Source organism: Schistocerca serialis, chromosome 5 (genome assembly GCF_023864345.2).
Source record: "Schistocerca serialis cubense isolate TAMUIC-IGC-003099 chromosome 5, iqSchSeri2.2, whole genome shotgun sequence".
In the NCBI taxonomy this organism is placed as follows: domain Eukaryota; kingdom Metazoa; phylum Arthropoda; class Insecta; order Orthoptera; family Acrididae; genus Schistocerca; species Schistocerca serialis.
Window position 1 is genome coordinate 245,328,850 of NC_064642.1, and position 12,420 is coordinate 245,341,269.

Below are 12,420 nucleotides of genomic sequence, written 5' to 3' on the forward strand. Positions count from 1 at the left end.
TCATCTGCAAAATGTCTGATGTTAGTATTAATATTGTCTGTAAGGCCATTACTATATAACATGAATAACAAGGGATCCATCATGCTTCCATGGGGTATACCTGAAGTTACCTATACATGTGCCGATGAGTCTCCACCCAAGTAACTTGCTGCTCCCTCCATACCAAGAATTCCTCAGTCCTATCACAAATTTCGCTTCCTATCCCATACAATTGTACTTTTGATATGAAGCATAGGGGTGGTACTGAGTCAAATGCTTTTCGGAAATCGAGAAATATTGCATTTGCTGGACTACCTAGATCACAATTTCAGAATTTCATATGAGCAAAGTGCGAGTTGGGTTTAACGTAATTGATTTCTTCAAAATCTTGGCTGGCAGGCATGGAGGAGATATTTTACAGCCCCTGTTTATCGCTCCTGTAGCTATTGTTGAGATAAGATTAGAATAAATAACACACTTAAGACGTCACTGAAGCATTAATTTTTTCATGTTCTATAGGCAAATGATTTGGAAGAAATATAATTTGTGGTACACTGGAAGGTGCCCTTTACTGTAGTTCGTAGAGTTTGGCTACACATTAAGAGGAAACTGTAAAAAATAAATACTATAAATACTGTGATCACCAGAATGGCCCTGTTGTTACCTCTGGCAAATCCCTTGCTTTTGTTCGACTTTATAACGATTTAACGTGGAATTCGTACTACAGTATAGCTTGGAATTTTTTTGCGATAACAAATCAATGCCAGAAGTGAGGCAGGTGATGAGTAAAGAAAATTTCAGCCACATGGTTGGTTTAAACTCCAGACCTTGAGTGTACTATGGCAGCACTTACAGAGTGACCCACTGGGCCACAGTAAATCACATCCGCTTAGTATAGTAACACTGGAATGCGTGTTGTTACTTCTTATAAAGCATTTCTAAATCACAAGTATGACGTTGGCAGGTCGTCACTTACAAAGGAAGAAAAGCCAGTAACACATTCCAAAATTACAGTTCCCTTCCTTATAGAACTTGCCAAAGTATTCTATGTATGCAAGGCATTCAGAACTCCTCATTACAAACTTCTAGGACTTCCAGAGGAGATGAAGTACACACTATTTTGAATATAAACCAACGTCCTGAAATATACAGTTTCTGAGATACAGCCATTTCGAAACATGTGTGCTGGGTAGGTATGAAACAGTGTAGTCATGATGGGGAGTGCTTAAGTCAGATTGATTGATGTCATTTGACGTCTCTCTGACCTGGTTCGAGCCACATTCACATGTCTCTGGGATTCAGAGCAACATGGTTGTGTACACGTTTGCGGAATACAGCGCCATGATACTTCTGAACCGCCAATTTCATGGTGATGAAAGAGCAACTCATCACCTTTATCAGAATCATTCTCCACAATGTCCAATTCCACAGCAAATTCTTTTTGACACAATTACTCAATGGCTTCGAGAAATGGTGCCTTCACCATCGGCAGGCATGACTATGGTGCTTCAAGGAGACGCTGCACAGCAGGATTGGATGAGGCCATACTGCATCACATTGAAGATAACACGTCTACGAGTACGTGAGCAATTTCTTTGGTTATTAATGAGTGTAACTGTAAAACAAGTTATGTACTGGGTCATGCATAATCAATAACTTGTAAAAGTTGTCGCATTACCAACATGTTTTCAAATGATTGTAGCATGGAAATGGTACGTTTCTGAACACAGGTTCGAATTCAAAATATTATCTACCTTATTCCCCTCCACAAGTGCTAGAAGTCTGTGCAAAAATCTCTGAAGAACTTGTGTATTTTGAGTTACTGCTTTCTGCTATATAGTTGTGAGTACTCCTATATCATTGTGAGTTGACCCCTAGATGACATACATAAATAAATAAAACTGAAGGTGTAATGAACTGCTGCTTTAATTCGTTTGCTAGAATGGCTGCTGCAGTGTAGACTCACAGTACTAAGGCCACAGAGACATCTATTGGTACAGTCAGCAGTACAGCAGAGTCCGCCATGTTTGCAGCAGGTAGACAACCTCTGTGTAGGTTATGTACTTCAGTAAAACTTGGGCAATATAATTCTTTTTTTCCTGCACTATTCAGTACTTCCAGTACATTAACACAATGACTGCCACAAGGCCATGGGGAGACACAGCAGAGTCTGATGCTATATGCCTGCTGGCGGCCACATGCTCTGCTCTCATTGGTACAGTATGTCTTTGGAAGGTCAGTTTGTAATAAAATCATAGTCACACAAGGCTTGTTGATGAAACACATATTGTGAATGTGTTCTTGGGATGGAAAGGTATTATTGGTTTAGGCTTGGTCGCAGTTATGGTTCTTACAGTTCTACTTGCCTAAGATTTCTTGCTGTCCATTGCCTTCATCATTATGAACACAATCGTTGTCATCAGCACTACTGTCGCTATCAGTCGTGTCCACAAACTCATAGTCTTCATCTGATAACACAGATAATGCAAATGTCAGAATCTGATTCTTTGTACACCCTCAGTAATTTTTCATCGGCATCCCACTAGTTGACAGTGGTGGACCCGTTTGAGCTAGAACCATTTATGTTCTTGTTCTATGATGAACCAAACCCCACCGTTCATACTAAAGTATAAATTAACAGTTAAATTTAATACGGGTGTAGAGTGGTGTTGAAATTTCAAAGAATTGGTAATAATGTCTCCATTGAAGGTAATGTAACAAAAAAAGTAAATTCAAAACGTTGAACAAGATATTGCACCTGAATTCAATGAAGAAACATAAATTAATGCACATATTGCACTAAGCAGGGTGGAGTGAGCAACCACTGGCAGGCACACAGCGTCAGGCATGTTGTGGGAACTATCTTGTGTGAGGATCTGCATTGTGCCCTACGGTGTCATGTGGCAGTCAATGTGTTAAGCAGGGTGTGCATAGGTATGAATTACTTATATGTGCAACCCCTCATTGTCACTCCCATAAGTAGAGTACGTTGAGGAAGCACACTACTTGCACACTGTCATGACAACTTATGTGTAAGTTACGAAAGTTGCAAGTCGTTTTACTTTCTTACACAATGTCGCTTCCCCCAACACTGCCTAAGAGCTCCAGCTACTTCCTATAGGTGGATCTGCACTCATTCTGCTCTGGTTCGTTCGTCAGACTCGTTTGCTTATGTGCTTGAAAAGTCAGTGTCATACCAAAATAAAGGGCTTCAACTAAGTAAATAAATACTTTATTAAATGGCAAAATGCTCTTAAGAAATTCAATAGGAACATCTTTGTAGCATTCTGGGATTCGTTACACTCTTTTATTTGTAAGAGAGTAACACAACATCGTTTGAAGTGATGAATGGATTAAATAAAAGTGTTGTAATTCACAGTGCAAACTTGTTGCGAATCATATTACTGCAGAACAGTCAATAATGTGAAGGTATTTTTCATTTATTAAATTATATATGTGAAGGTGCTTCTTTGTCGCTGAGTGTAATTATTACTGTGAAATGAGAATTTCTTTTTGTCTATAGATTTACAACTACTCTTGGCTCTTATTAAAATCCTGTGCAAACATAGCAGTGTTCCTACTGGCGCTGTCATTGAGTAATGGACTGTTCTGCCCAGTAATACTAAGTTTGTTACAAAACTGTGTGCTGCACGAGTAAAACAAACACACATTTACAGCACCTGTGGCCTACCAGAACCTTGACTAAACATGAATATAAAAAATAATGCTTTCCGATCTACCTTCAATGTATTGTGGACAACATAAAAATGTAGAGACAGTGCTCTTCGGAATGTAATACATGAATTGTAGTGACTCCAATTGCCAGGTACGTCAGTGTTACGGAATTTGTAATTAGATATAAGCTGGCATGGTGTCTTACATACTGTACTTGTGTTAGACTTTTGTATAGAGCCAGAACTATGGCTCAAAAAATTCAAAATTGATTATAATGATTGGAAAATGATTTTCGAACGAAAAGTCATCCTTGTTCAGTAGCTCCCTTATTAACGTATTGGATGTTCCTAAGCGACTGCTACTAGATGCCCATTTTCACACCGGGCATTCCCGTGGCTGTTTTGTTCATTAGCACTTTGGCTAATAGCTGCTAAATTCCGGTAAGAATAATTTCACTTGTCGCTATCTTGAAACTCGCATAAGTAGCATATCCATCTTCGACATGTAGAAACGCAATGTGTATATTAGCGTAGCGCTGGCCGGAAGGGTTGATGGTGGAGGGGGGGCTACAGGTGCACGAAATTCTTGCTTGTGGGAGCCCGCCGTTAATCGATATCATGCCGTGGATGTTGGAAGTGAAATATCGATCCCTAATGCAGAACGAATTATAGTTCTACACTTTACGTTTTTTGTAGTACTAGATGTTTATTCTCAGATGTGTTGTTTCATATGTTTCGAAATTCGCTTGACATGAATATGTTGATGCCATCCCTAATTGTTTTCGATTTGGACTTAACCTTGTGGCCATTTAGAGTCGATAAAAATGTTCGGAGCCCATTCCGACAGACGAAGAATAGGAAGATTGTTGACGCGTCGGGTGTTGTGGTTGATGTTTTTCCTGGTGTTAAAGAAATTTTAGAAAAACTTTTCGAGAGAAATATTACGCTAACGGTTGCATCCAGAATAGAGGATGTTGCGGGCGCGTATCAGCTTATTCATCTGTTTGACATTGCAAAGTATTTTACATACACAGAAATTTACCCCACCTCAAAATCGAAACATTTTAACCAGCTACGACTGAAGACCAACACTGAGTTTAACAAAATGCTCTTTCTGGACGACGATATAAGAAACATAAAAGCGGTGTCAAGATTAGGTGTTGTTTGTTTTCAGATACCTGAGTCGGGGTTTTGTGCCGACGTTATGCAGCAAGCGTTACAGCATTACTCAAAAACATCAGCTGAGAGTGAAGAACAGTGATTGTTGCATCTATTTTTAACCATTTTATGTAAATTGGGCCCGTTATGTTACAGTATTTTTAGAGGTCAAGAAACACATTTCATCTTGATATATCTTTGTGTAAATCAGGTTATTTTGTTGCACTGAAAAAAGATTTCGTTACAGTGTTACAAAAATATTCTTTTTTTGAAATTATGTTTGTCTTCTGTTATGTGGATTGTGTGTTACTCCTCCTACAAAAGTGTGACCCCCAAAGAGCTTATTGTTGAGAAGTCAGGAAACGTTACTTAGAACTAAAACATTGTAGGGTTATTGGCGACATTCTTGGCGTAGCCATTGACAATCTGTTGGCAATCATTCGAGTGACTTGCGAGTTCCGTTTATGTTCTTGAGTGCTGCATGTTCGTTCACCTAGAAGGTTTCTGTAGTGCATTCTCTCACTGCGTAAATTTTTATCTTTATTTACTGCCATGCCATTGCTAGTTTGTGCAAAAGGTGCCATCAACATTTTAAGTGTTAGTGTGTGCTGTAATAGTATTCATGCAACAGATACTAGTTATTTATGTGCATATCCGGGTAGCGTGGAGCAGTTTTAAGTAAGTACACAGTACCTTAGGGATGATGGTAAGAGATCTACAACTGGAAGCATTAACAATTGGTAGTTGAATGGGGGTAAAAGTGCAAAAATAATGGTGCCATAGGGGGGGGGGGGGGGTTGGAGATTAATTGATGAATGGACTATGGTGGAATCTTCTGAAAATCTTTAGAAATAAATAGGATTCTGTGCAAATTTCTAGGGGGTACTAAACATACAAAATATCATCTTTACATACCATTATATCATAAAATTATTCTCATATACATTCATGCATGAAACTAGACTTATAATGTGTGATTGGAGGCTGTAGGAACAAGGTACCTCAGCTATATTGTATTTGTATATTTATTACTGCAAGTTTACCTGTATCCTGTAACCCAGTTCTGTTCGAGAAAATTTGACCAGAAGGTAGAGTCGTAGATACTAGAATTTAAATGAAGCAGATTTGGCAAATGTGCAGTGTATCATGTTTTAATGAATGTAACAGATTAATTTTGTTCTTTCAGTTAACTATTTTATTTTACAGTGATAAATTGCATTTTGGATTTTGTTTCATTCATAATTGAGGAGGTGAGTGTACAAGTGGCATTTCACAAGAATCTAATGCAAATGCACATTTGGAAAGCGAAAGTGTGGATTCTTCCAGAGTAGAGGAAATAAAAGTAATTTCCCACATAGTACCATTCTCCGTGACAATAAAGTTTTATCTCCAAACCAATACCTGGGCTATATTTAGAACACAGCACGTAAGTGATATGGCAGAAGGAGAATTGCTGCAATGTTTAATGAAGGTTCAGTTTTTTTTTTTTGTTACAGCAGTAGTTGAACGTGTACAGAGAAAAATGTAGATACTCTTTGGTAGTTAATATTAATGGAACAGAATGAGATACTCTTCTTACAATTCTTGCAGAGGGGGGGGGGGGGCTATTGAGTAGGTTATTTTGTGTGTTCAGAGTGACCTCCATTAAAAGCCAAACAGTGTCGATGCCGCTGAACTGTTTTCCGAATTACAGCTGTCAGTGTTGCTGGTGTGATAGCTGCAGCAGACGCCTTGATGGTTTCTTGTAGTTCTTTCATTGTAGTTGGCTTCTGTTGATAAACTTCATTTTTCAGGATCACACATAGGTAGAAGTCAAGAGGTGTAAGGCCTGGAGACCGTGATGGTACTCAATAGCTCCAACGTATCCATCATCCAGGTAAAGTTTCATCCGAGTAGGGTCAGACGTCTCTGTAGAAGTCAGGCAGAATGACATCTTGTTGTTGATAAAATGTTTTGTCTCCAAACACTGCTCGGATGGCAGGTAAAATCAATATTTCCAGCGATTGAAAGTACACCCCACCAGTTACAGTACCTTCAAAGAAGAATTGGCCAATCAAACTGCACAATGACAGACCACATCTTAACACCAGTTAGATTAACATTTTTGTCCACATGAACGTGAGGCTTTTCAGGAGCCCATTCACACACAGTTTGGTGGTTTACAGTACCATTCAATTTGAATTGCATGTTGTGAGAGCAGACAACCATGCCTGCAAACCGTTCATCCTCTTGAAGCATGCCTTCAAACCACTCGCCATACTCCATCCTTTGATCTGGGTTGTCCTCGTCCATAATGTGTAGTGATCGTGGAATGTACACTTCCCTCTGTGCATCCTTCAGAATTCATTGCGCACTTGATGGGCTTACCCCGCTTTCCCATGCACCCTGTTTCGCAGAGTTTTGAGGTGACCCAGTAAAATATTGTAACACAGCGACACTGGAAGCTAGATTTGTTGATGTTTTTGGTCAACCAGACTTTTCCTTATGAACATCCTGAACAGTACCGTCAGCTTCATATTAATCCCAAATACGATACATTGTTGTACGTGTTGGTGGCTGAGTTCTGTACACAATACGCCATTGCCGTTGTACCTCCATCACGTTTTCATACTTCCAGTACCACTTCAATGCAGCTTTGCATTGCTCAAATGACAGTTGTACTTCATTCATTGCTGCAGTGTCATCTGCTGGAAAAAGGGTGCCAAGATTTGTTGAGAACACAGTGGACTACGCTGCCACACAGAATTGCAGTGGCATGTCATTTTGTTCCGAAGATGTTAACTAACAAAGAGTATCTGTATTTTTCTGGGCCCCTCTGTATACTTATAGTAATATTCAGTGCAGGTGTAAATAGGCCAAGTTTTGAAGTTTAACTTGTGCATCTTGAGACAAAATCAGCATATTGACGAAATGGAGCCTAGGGTCCTGGAAGCTGGCATACGTATATGGAATGTATTAAAGATTTTGGTCTATGAAAAGGCAAATAAACACTTTAAACATGTATTTGCTCCCCAAGACAGGATGGAAGCAGTTTAGCAGAAAGCTCTCCCTTGCGGAAATGAAAACAGGGAAGTTCTTTTCAATTAAAGCCTTATGGGTGTAAGAAGAGGGAGTGGAGAAATAAGAGGATGTGGTCAAAGAAGAGACAAGGAAGACAGAAAAAGTGCAGCACAATGGTACATCAGCAATAGTCTTGGCCAGGAAGAACATTCTTCAAGAGACACAACAGAAGGAAATGATTAATTTTGTGCACATTGACTGTGAGGGCTTTGTTAAAAGTGGCTGTGAATAATTTCTTGTACATGTTTTGGTATTTTAATTGTATTTCATATGTACCTATTTTTTTTGGATTGTTATATTAATGTCACTGAAATTACTCACATATCCTTGTTTTATAATGAGCATTTATTCTGTGTGTATCATGTATGTTGTACCAAAGTATCCTTTAGTATGCTAGGCGTATAAGTATTTTTAATATATTATAAAAAATAATGCAGGGGTACTACAATCTGTAGCCATGCCTACAACTGTATGCAGACTAACTGGCTGTTAGGAAAAATGTAAAATGCTTTGATAGTAACTCACATAATTTATTTAATTTTGGCAGTCATATACACAATTTGCCTCAGGAAATGTGTGTATCTCATGTGCTCCTAGTCCCTCAGATTTTACATTTGTTTTTTCTTATGTTTATACCAGCTTTTTAAGTAAATGCAGCTGATCAAGTGCAATCAGATAACACAGATAAGAAAGACAATGAAGAAAAACAGGAAATGCTTGTAGTAGTATGGATTTGCAAAATAAACAATAAATACTTGCTGTCGCAGTAAGTGCTGGTTAATACAAGCCTCTCGACGCCATAGTAGATCCTGATGTTATCTATCTGGTTCCTAGATTCCCTAGATCCTGCTTGATTTCACATGCCATCTTTTGATTAAAGAGAGATCTTTAATTATTTTGTTACAGAATTTTAGCACACTGCCACTTTCCATCAGTAGAGGCTGTATGTAAAGGATTGTAGCCAATATACATGGGAAAACCATTTGAAGAGGACTAGTGCTGGGTGGAATAATTATAATCTTGCAGATAGCATTTGTTCTGATGGCTCCCTTGTTTAACTTTGAATGACTGCAATTTCCTGTGAAACTTTCACTCTTGATCGTGGTCAGCAAGTCATGGGGGGGGGGGGGGGGGGGCGCAGTAGTTCAAATAATGTGGAATTGATTTGAGGTAGCAATGTTTCTCTTATAGACAACCTTATGTTCCTTACATGCACCAAAAAAGTTGGTAATCAAGTTTCGTATTAGATTACTGTGTAAATGTGTAGAAGATTTTTTTCTGATTTGTGTGTTGTGGTTATACCTTTAAAAACATGTAACAAAATTCTTTTATTTTAAGAATAGATAAATTTGATTCCACTTTGTTTTGGTACAAGATTGGGAAGTAATCACAGTGTTTACTTTCCAATGCACACTCGACTAGGACACAGTAATAACAACAATTATGTTTGTTAGAGATAGACAGTTAGGTTTGGATGTGAAAGCACATCAAAGGCCAGAGCATCGCTCCCACCAAAGAAGCAGTGTGTAACAAATGGCAGCAGATTGATATTATATCCCGACAACTGATGTACAATATTACAACTGTTTGGAAATAAGTTAGGAAAACATGAAGGAATGTAACAAAACTTTATTTTTAAAATATGTTGAACATGACTGCAAAATGCGTGAAACACCACTTTTAAAAATTAGGTAAGTCAAATGCTCATTTTTGTACAATTTTTTATTGCATAAATTTTGCATAGTGCAGCATAATATTTCAGCTAGAATGTTGATTTCCTCATAACTCTGTATCTTTAGCTGAGCTAAGGTTCTTAATTTAGCCTGGTACGTAATACTCTGCAGATAGCCTCATAAAAAAAGAACCCTTCCTCCTCCCCCCCCCCCCCCCTCTCTCTCTCTCTCTCTCTCTCTCTCTATCTATCTATCTATCTATCTATCTATCAGGTAGGGGAGGAGGGCAGGGGTAGCAGCAAAATACCTTAGATTTAGGCCAAGAAGGCTACGGGAGCAAAGGATGTGATGTCAGGATAGCTCCCATATGTGCAGCTCAGGAAAGCTGATTGTGGTGGGGAGGATCCAGATGGCATGGGTTGTGGAGCAGGCATTGAAATCTCACATGGTGTGCCTTCTGCATGTTGTGCCACTGGATAGTCCACCTTGTTTTTAAGCAACATTTTGGCAGTGGCCATTCGTTTTAGATGGTAACTGGTTGGTAGTCATACCAGTATGTAAAGCACTGTGCAGAGCAATCCTGCCCAATTTGTGTCCTCACATCAGCTAGTTGTATGCTGTTATGTTATACCCTAGTCTGCGAAATCAAACGCCCAGCCATCTGCCACTTACACCACCACCTGCACCCTTAGCTAGCACACAGGCTGTTCCCCATTCTCCCACAAGCCGTTAGACATCCCCTCCCCCACCTTTCCCTGCTTCCTGCTTCTGTCTATCCCTCAAGCCCCACCTCACCCCAGTGCACTCATCGTGGGCCAGTAAAAAACTAGCAGTTGACTGATCACAATGTAGGGAGACGCGCGCGCGTGTGTGTGTGTGTGTGTGTGTGTGTGTGTGTCCCCTACAACTACAAAAAGAAAGTGCATTCTGAAAGCTAACCAAGCTCTGTACCTTTTACGTGTGTACTTAACGATGATGCAGCACTTCTGCCTTTCAGTGAGTTGTCTCTTTTCTTCCTAAATAATTAATAATTTTCAGCCAGGACTTTCTGTACATTATTATCACCATACAAATGTTTTATTGCTGACCTAGACTGGCATTCTGCAGGGTGGCCTCAACCTGTTGAAACCATGTGTGCTAAATATCAAGGTTTGGAAATGTGTGGAGTCTTGTAATTAGAAACATCTGTAACAGTTTTGACTTACTGCTTGTGTTTGTCTGTGCCATAAGTGTGTTCATCTTCAATGCAGTAAGAGCCATGACATGTCATTGCACACCGTATGGTAACTTTGGTACTGTGTAATGCACACTAGTGATGCTGAACAGGATTTCCTTAATCCCGTTAACAGTTCTGCTTATATTCGTAACCACCAGGTGAAAATGGATTTCATTGGAAACTTGAGGATTTTGGTGAAATTTGCATCCTCACTGATTTTATCTAATAGTGTTCACTAAATTTGCAGGTTGAGATTCAGCTGTTACAAAATTTGTGGGTTGAGTGGATGAAATTAAAACTGATGAAGTATTCTGTGAATGCTCCGACATCCAAGTTGCTATGTCAAGACATTTCTCGCATTGAATGGTGAGGACTCCTTTTAGTGGCAGCAATGTTTTCAAGGCTATGTACAGATTGTATAATCTCACACCCCCTCCAGACTTTTTTCAAAGCTGAACCAGTCTCTTCAACATTTTGAACCCATGTTGCAATACATGCAAGGACAGTACCTGATGACAGTGTGGGATCAAATTATGTTGCTGAAACACTCAACCTGCAGCTGTGAAAGTGTTACAATGTATATAGTAAAATGCACATATGATGATGTATTTTCTGCCCTGCTGGAAGTACATTGTTGCTTCACAGTTTGTTGCCTTCTCCCCACTTTTGCCATTGAGCACGGTTGCCAATATCAATTTCATGCTTTCCTGTTTCTTTACTACCCTGTATGTGTTACATGGCTATCTTTATTTTTGTGATAAATGTGAAAGTCATTTTCCCCTCTTGCTAGTAGTTATTGTCATAAAAAATTAATATGTTGCCACTAGTGACTGAATACTTAAAAGCATTTGCTTATCATGAGCTTTTTGCGAAAAGGAGAGGATGATTAGTGTTTAAAGGTCTGCTGACGATTAGTTCATTAACACAGAGCACAAGCTTGGGTAGGAAAAGTGGTACTGGATTACTGGACCACTTCCTTTGAACTTCACTATTCCATGACATACTTGGGTAAATATTATCTGCCACATCCACAGTCACATCCCAGTACCAAATCACTTCCTCTGACACATTCAAATCACCTTCCACTTTTGCACAAACCAACACTGCAGTTGTTTGTACTGCTCTAAATGGCAATTACTCATTCATTTGTGAGGTCAGTGATCTCTGGGCAACAGCATAGTTATGAAAATTTTGATTTAACTCCATACTTGCAGAGCCATACAATAAGGCTGTAAATCACAAGCATCCGCAAGGAAAAGGGGGAGGAGGAGGAGGGGGACAATGATGTGGCCCCTTCTGGAATATGGAGTAAAGACTTTTCATTCGTTTCAGAATTCTGTCACACATTTAGATATCATAGTGAGTCCACAAAATTACAGATTTAACTGTGCCAAGTGCAGAGGGAAATACTGTGGACTTTGCAGTTGCCCCACTGTAAATAGGAAAGTATGCCGTTTTGAAGTGCAGTAGTGTGCTTCAGGGCTGCCCTGCAGTCAAAAAAATTGTGAGCCAATACAGAACATTGCCAAAATGGAGTCCATAATCTTCCATCTTGCATGATCGTACAATCCTTATTGAGCTGTAGAGGAGGACAGGTCAGGCAGCAATGTAGAGGCCAATTGCCAGAATTCCTCACCCCCCCCCCCCCCCCTCTCTGTCT

General features: G+C 39.4%; 1 long non-coding RNA gene across 2 annotated transcripts in view; it reads left to right on the forward strand.

Annotated features, from left to right (window-relative positions):
* Positions 1-3,997: 3,997 nt before the first annotated feature.
* Positions 3,998-12,420, forward strand: part of LOC126481675 (uncharacterized) — an 81,181-nt gene continuing 72,758 nt past the window's right edge. For both annotated transcript variants that reach the window (XR_007587613.1, XR_007587612.1), the window contains exon 1: positions 3,998-4,094. This is a non-coding gene — a long non-coding RNA (uncharacterized LOC126481675). The remainder of the gene's footprint in view (positions 4,095-12,420) is intronic.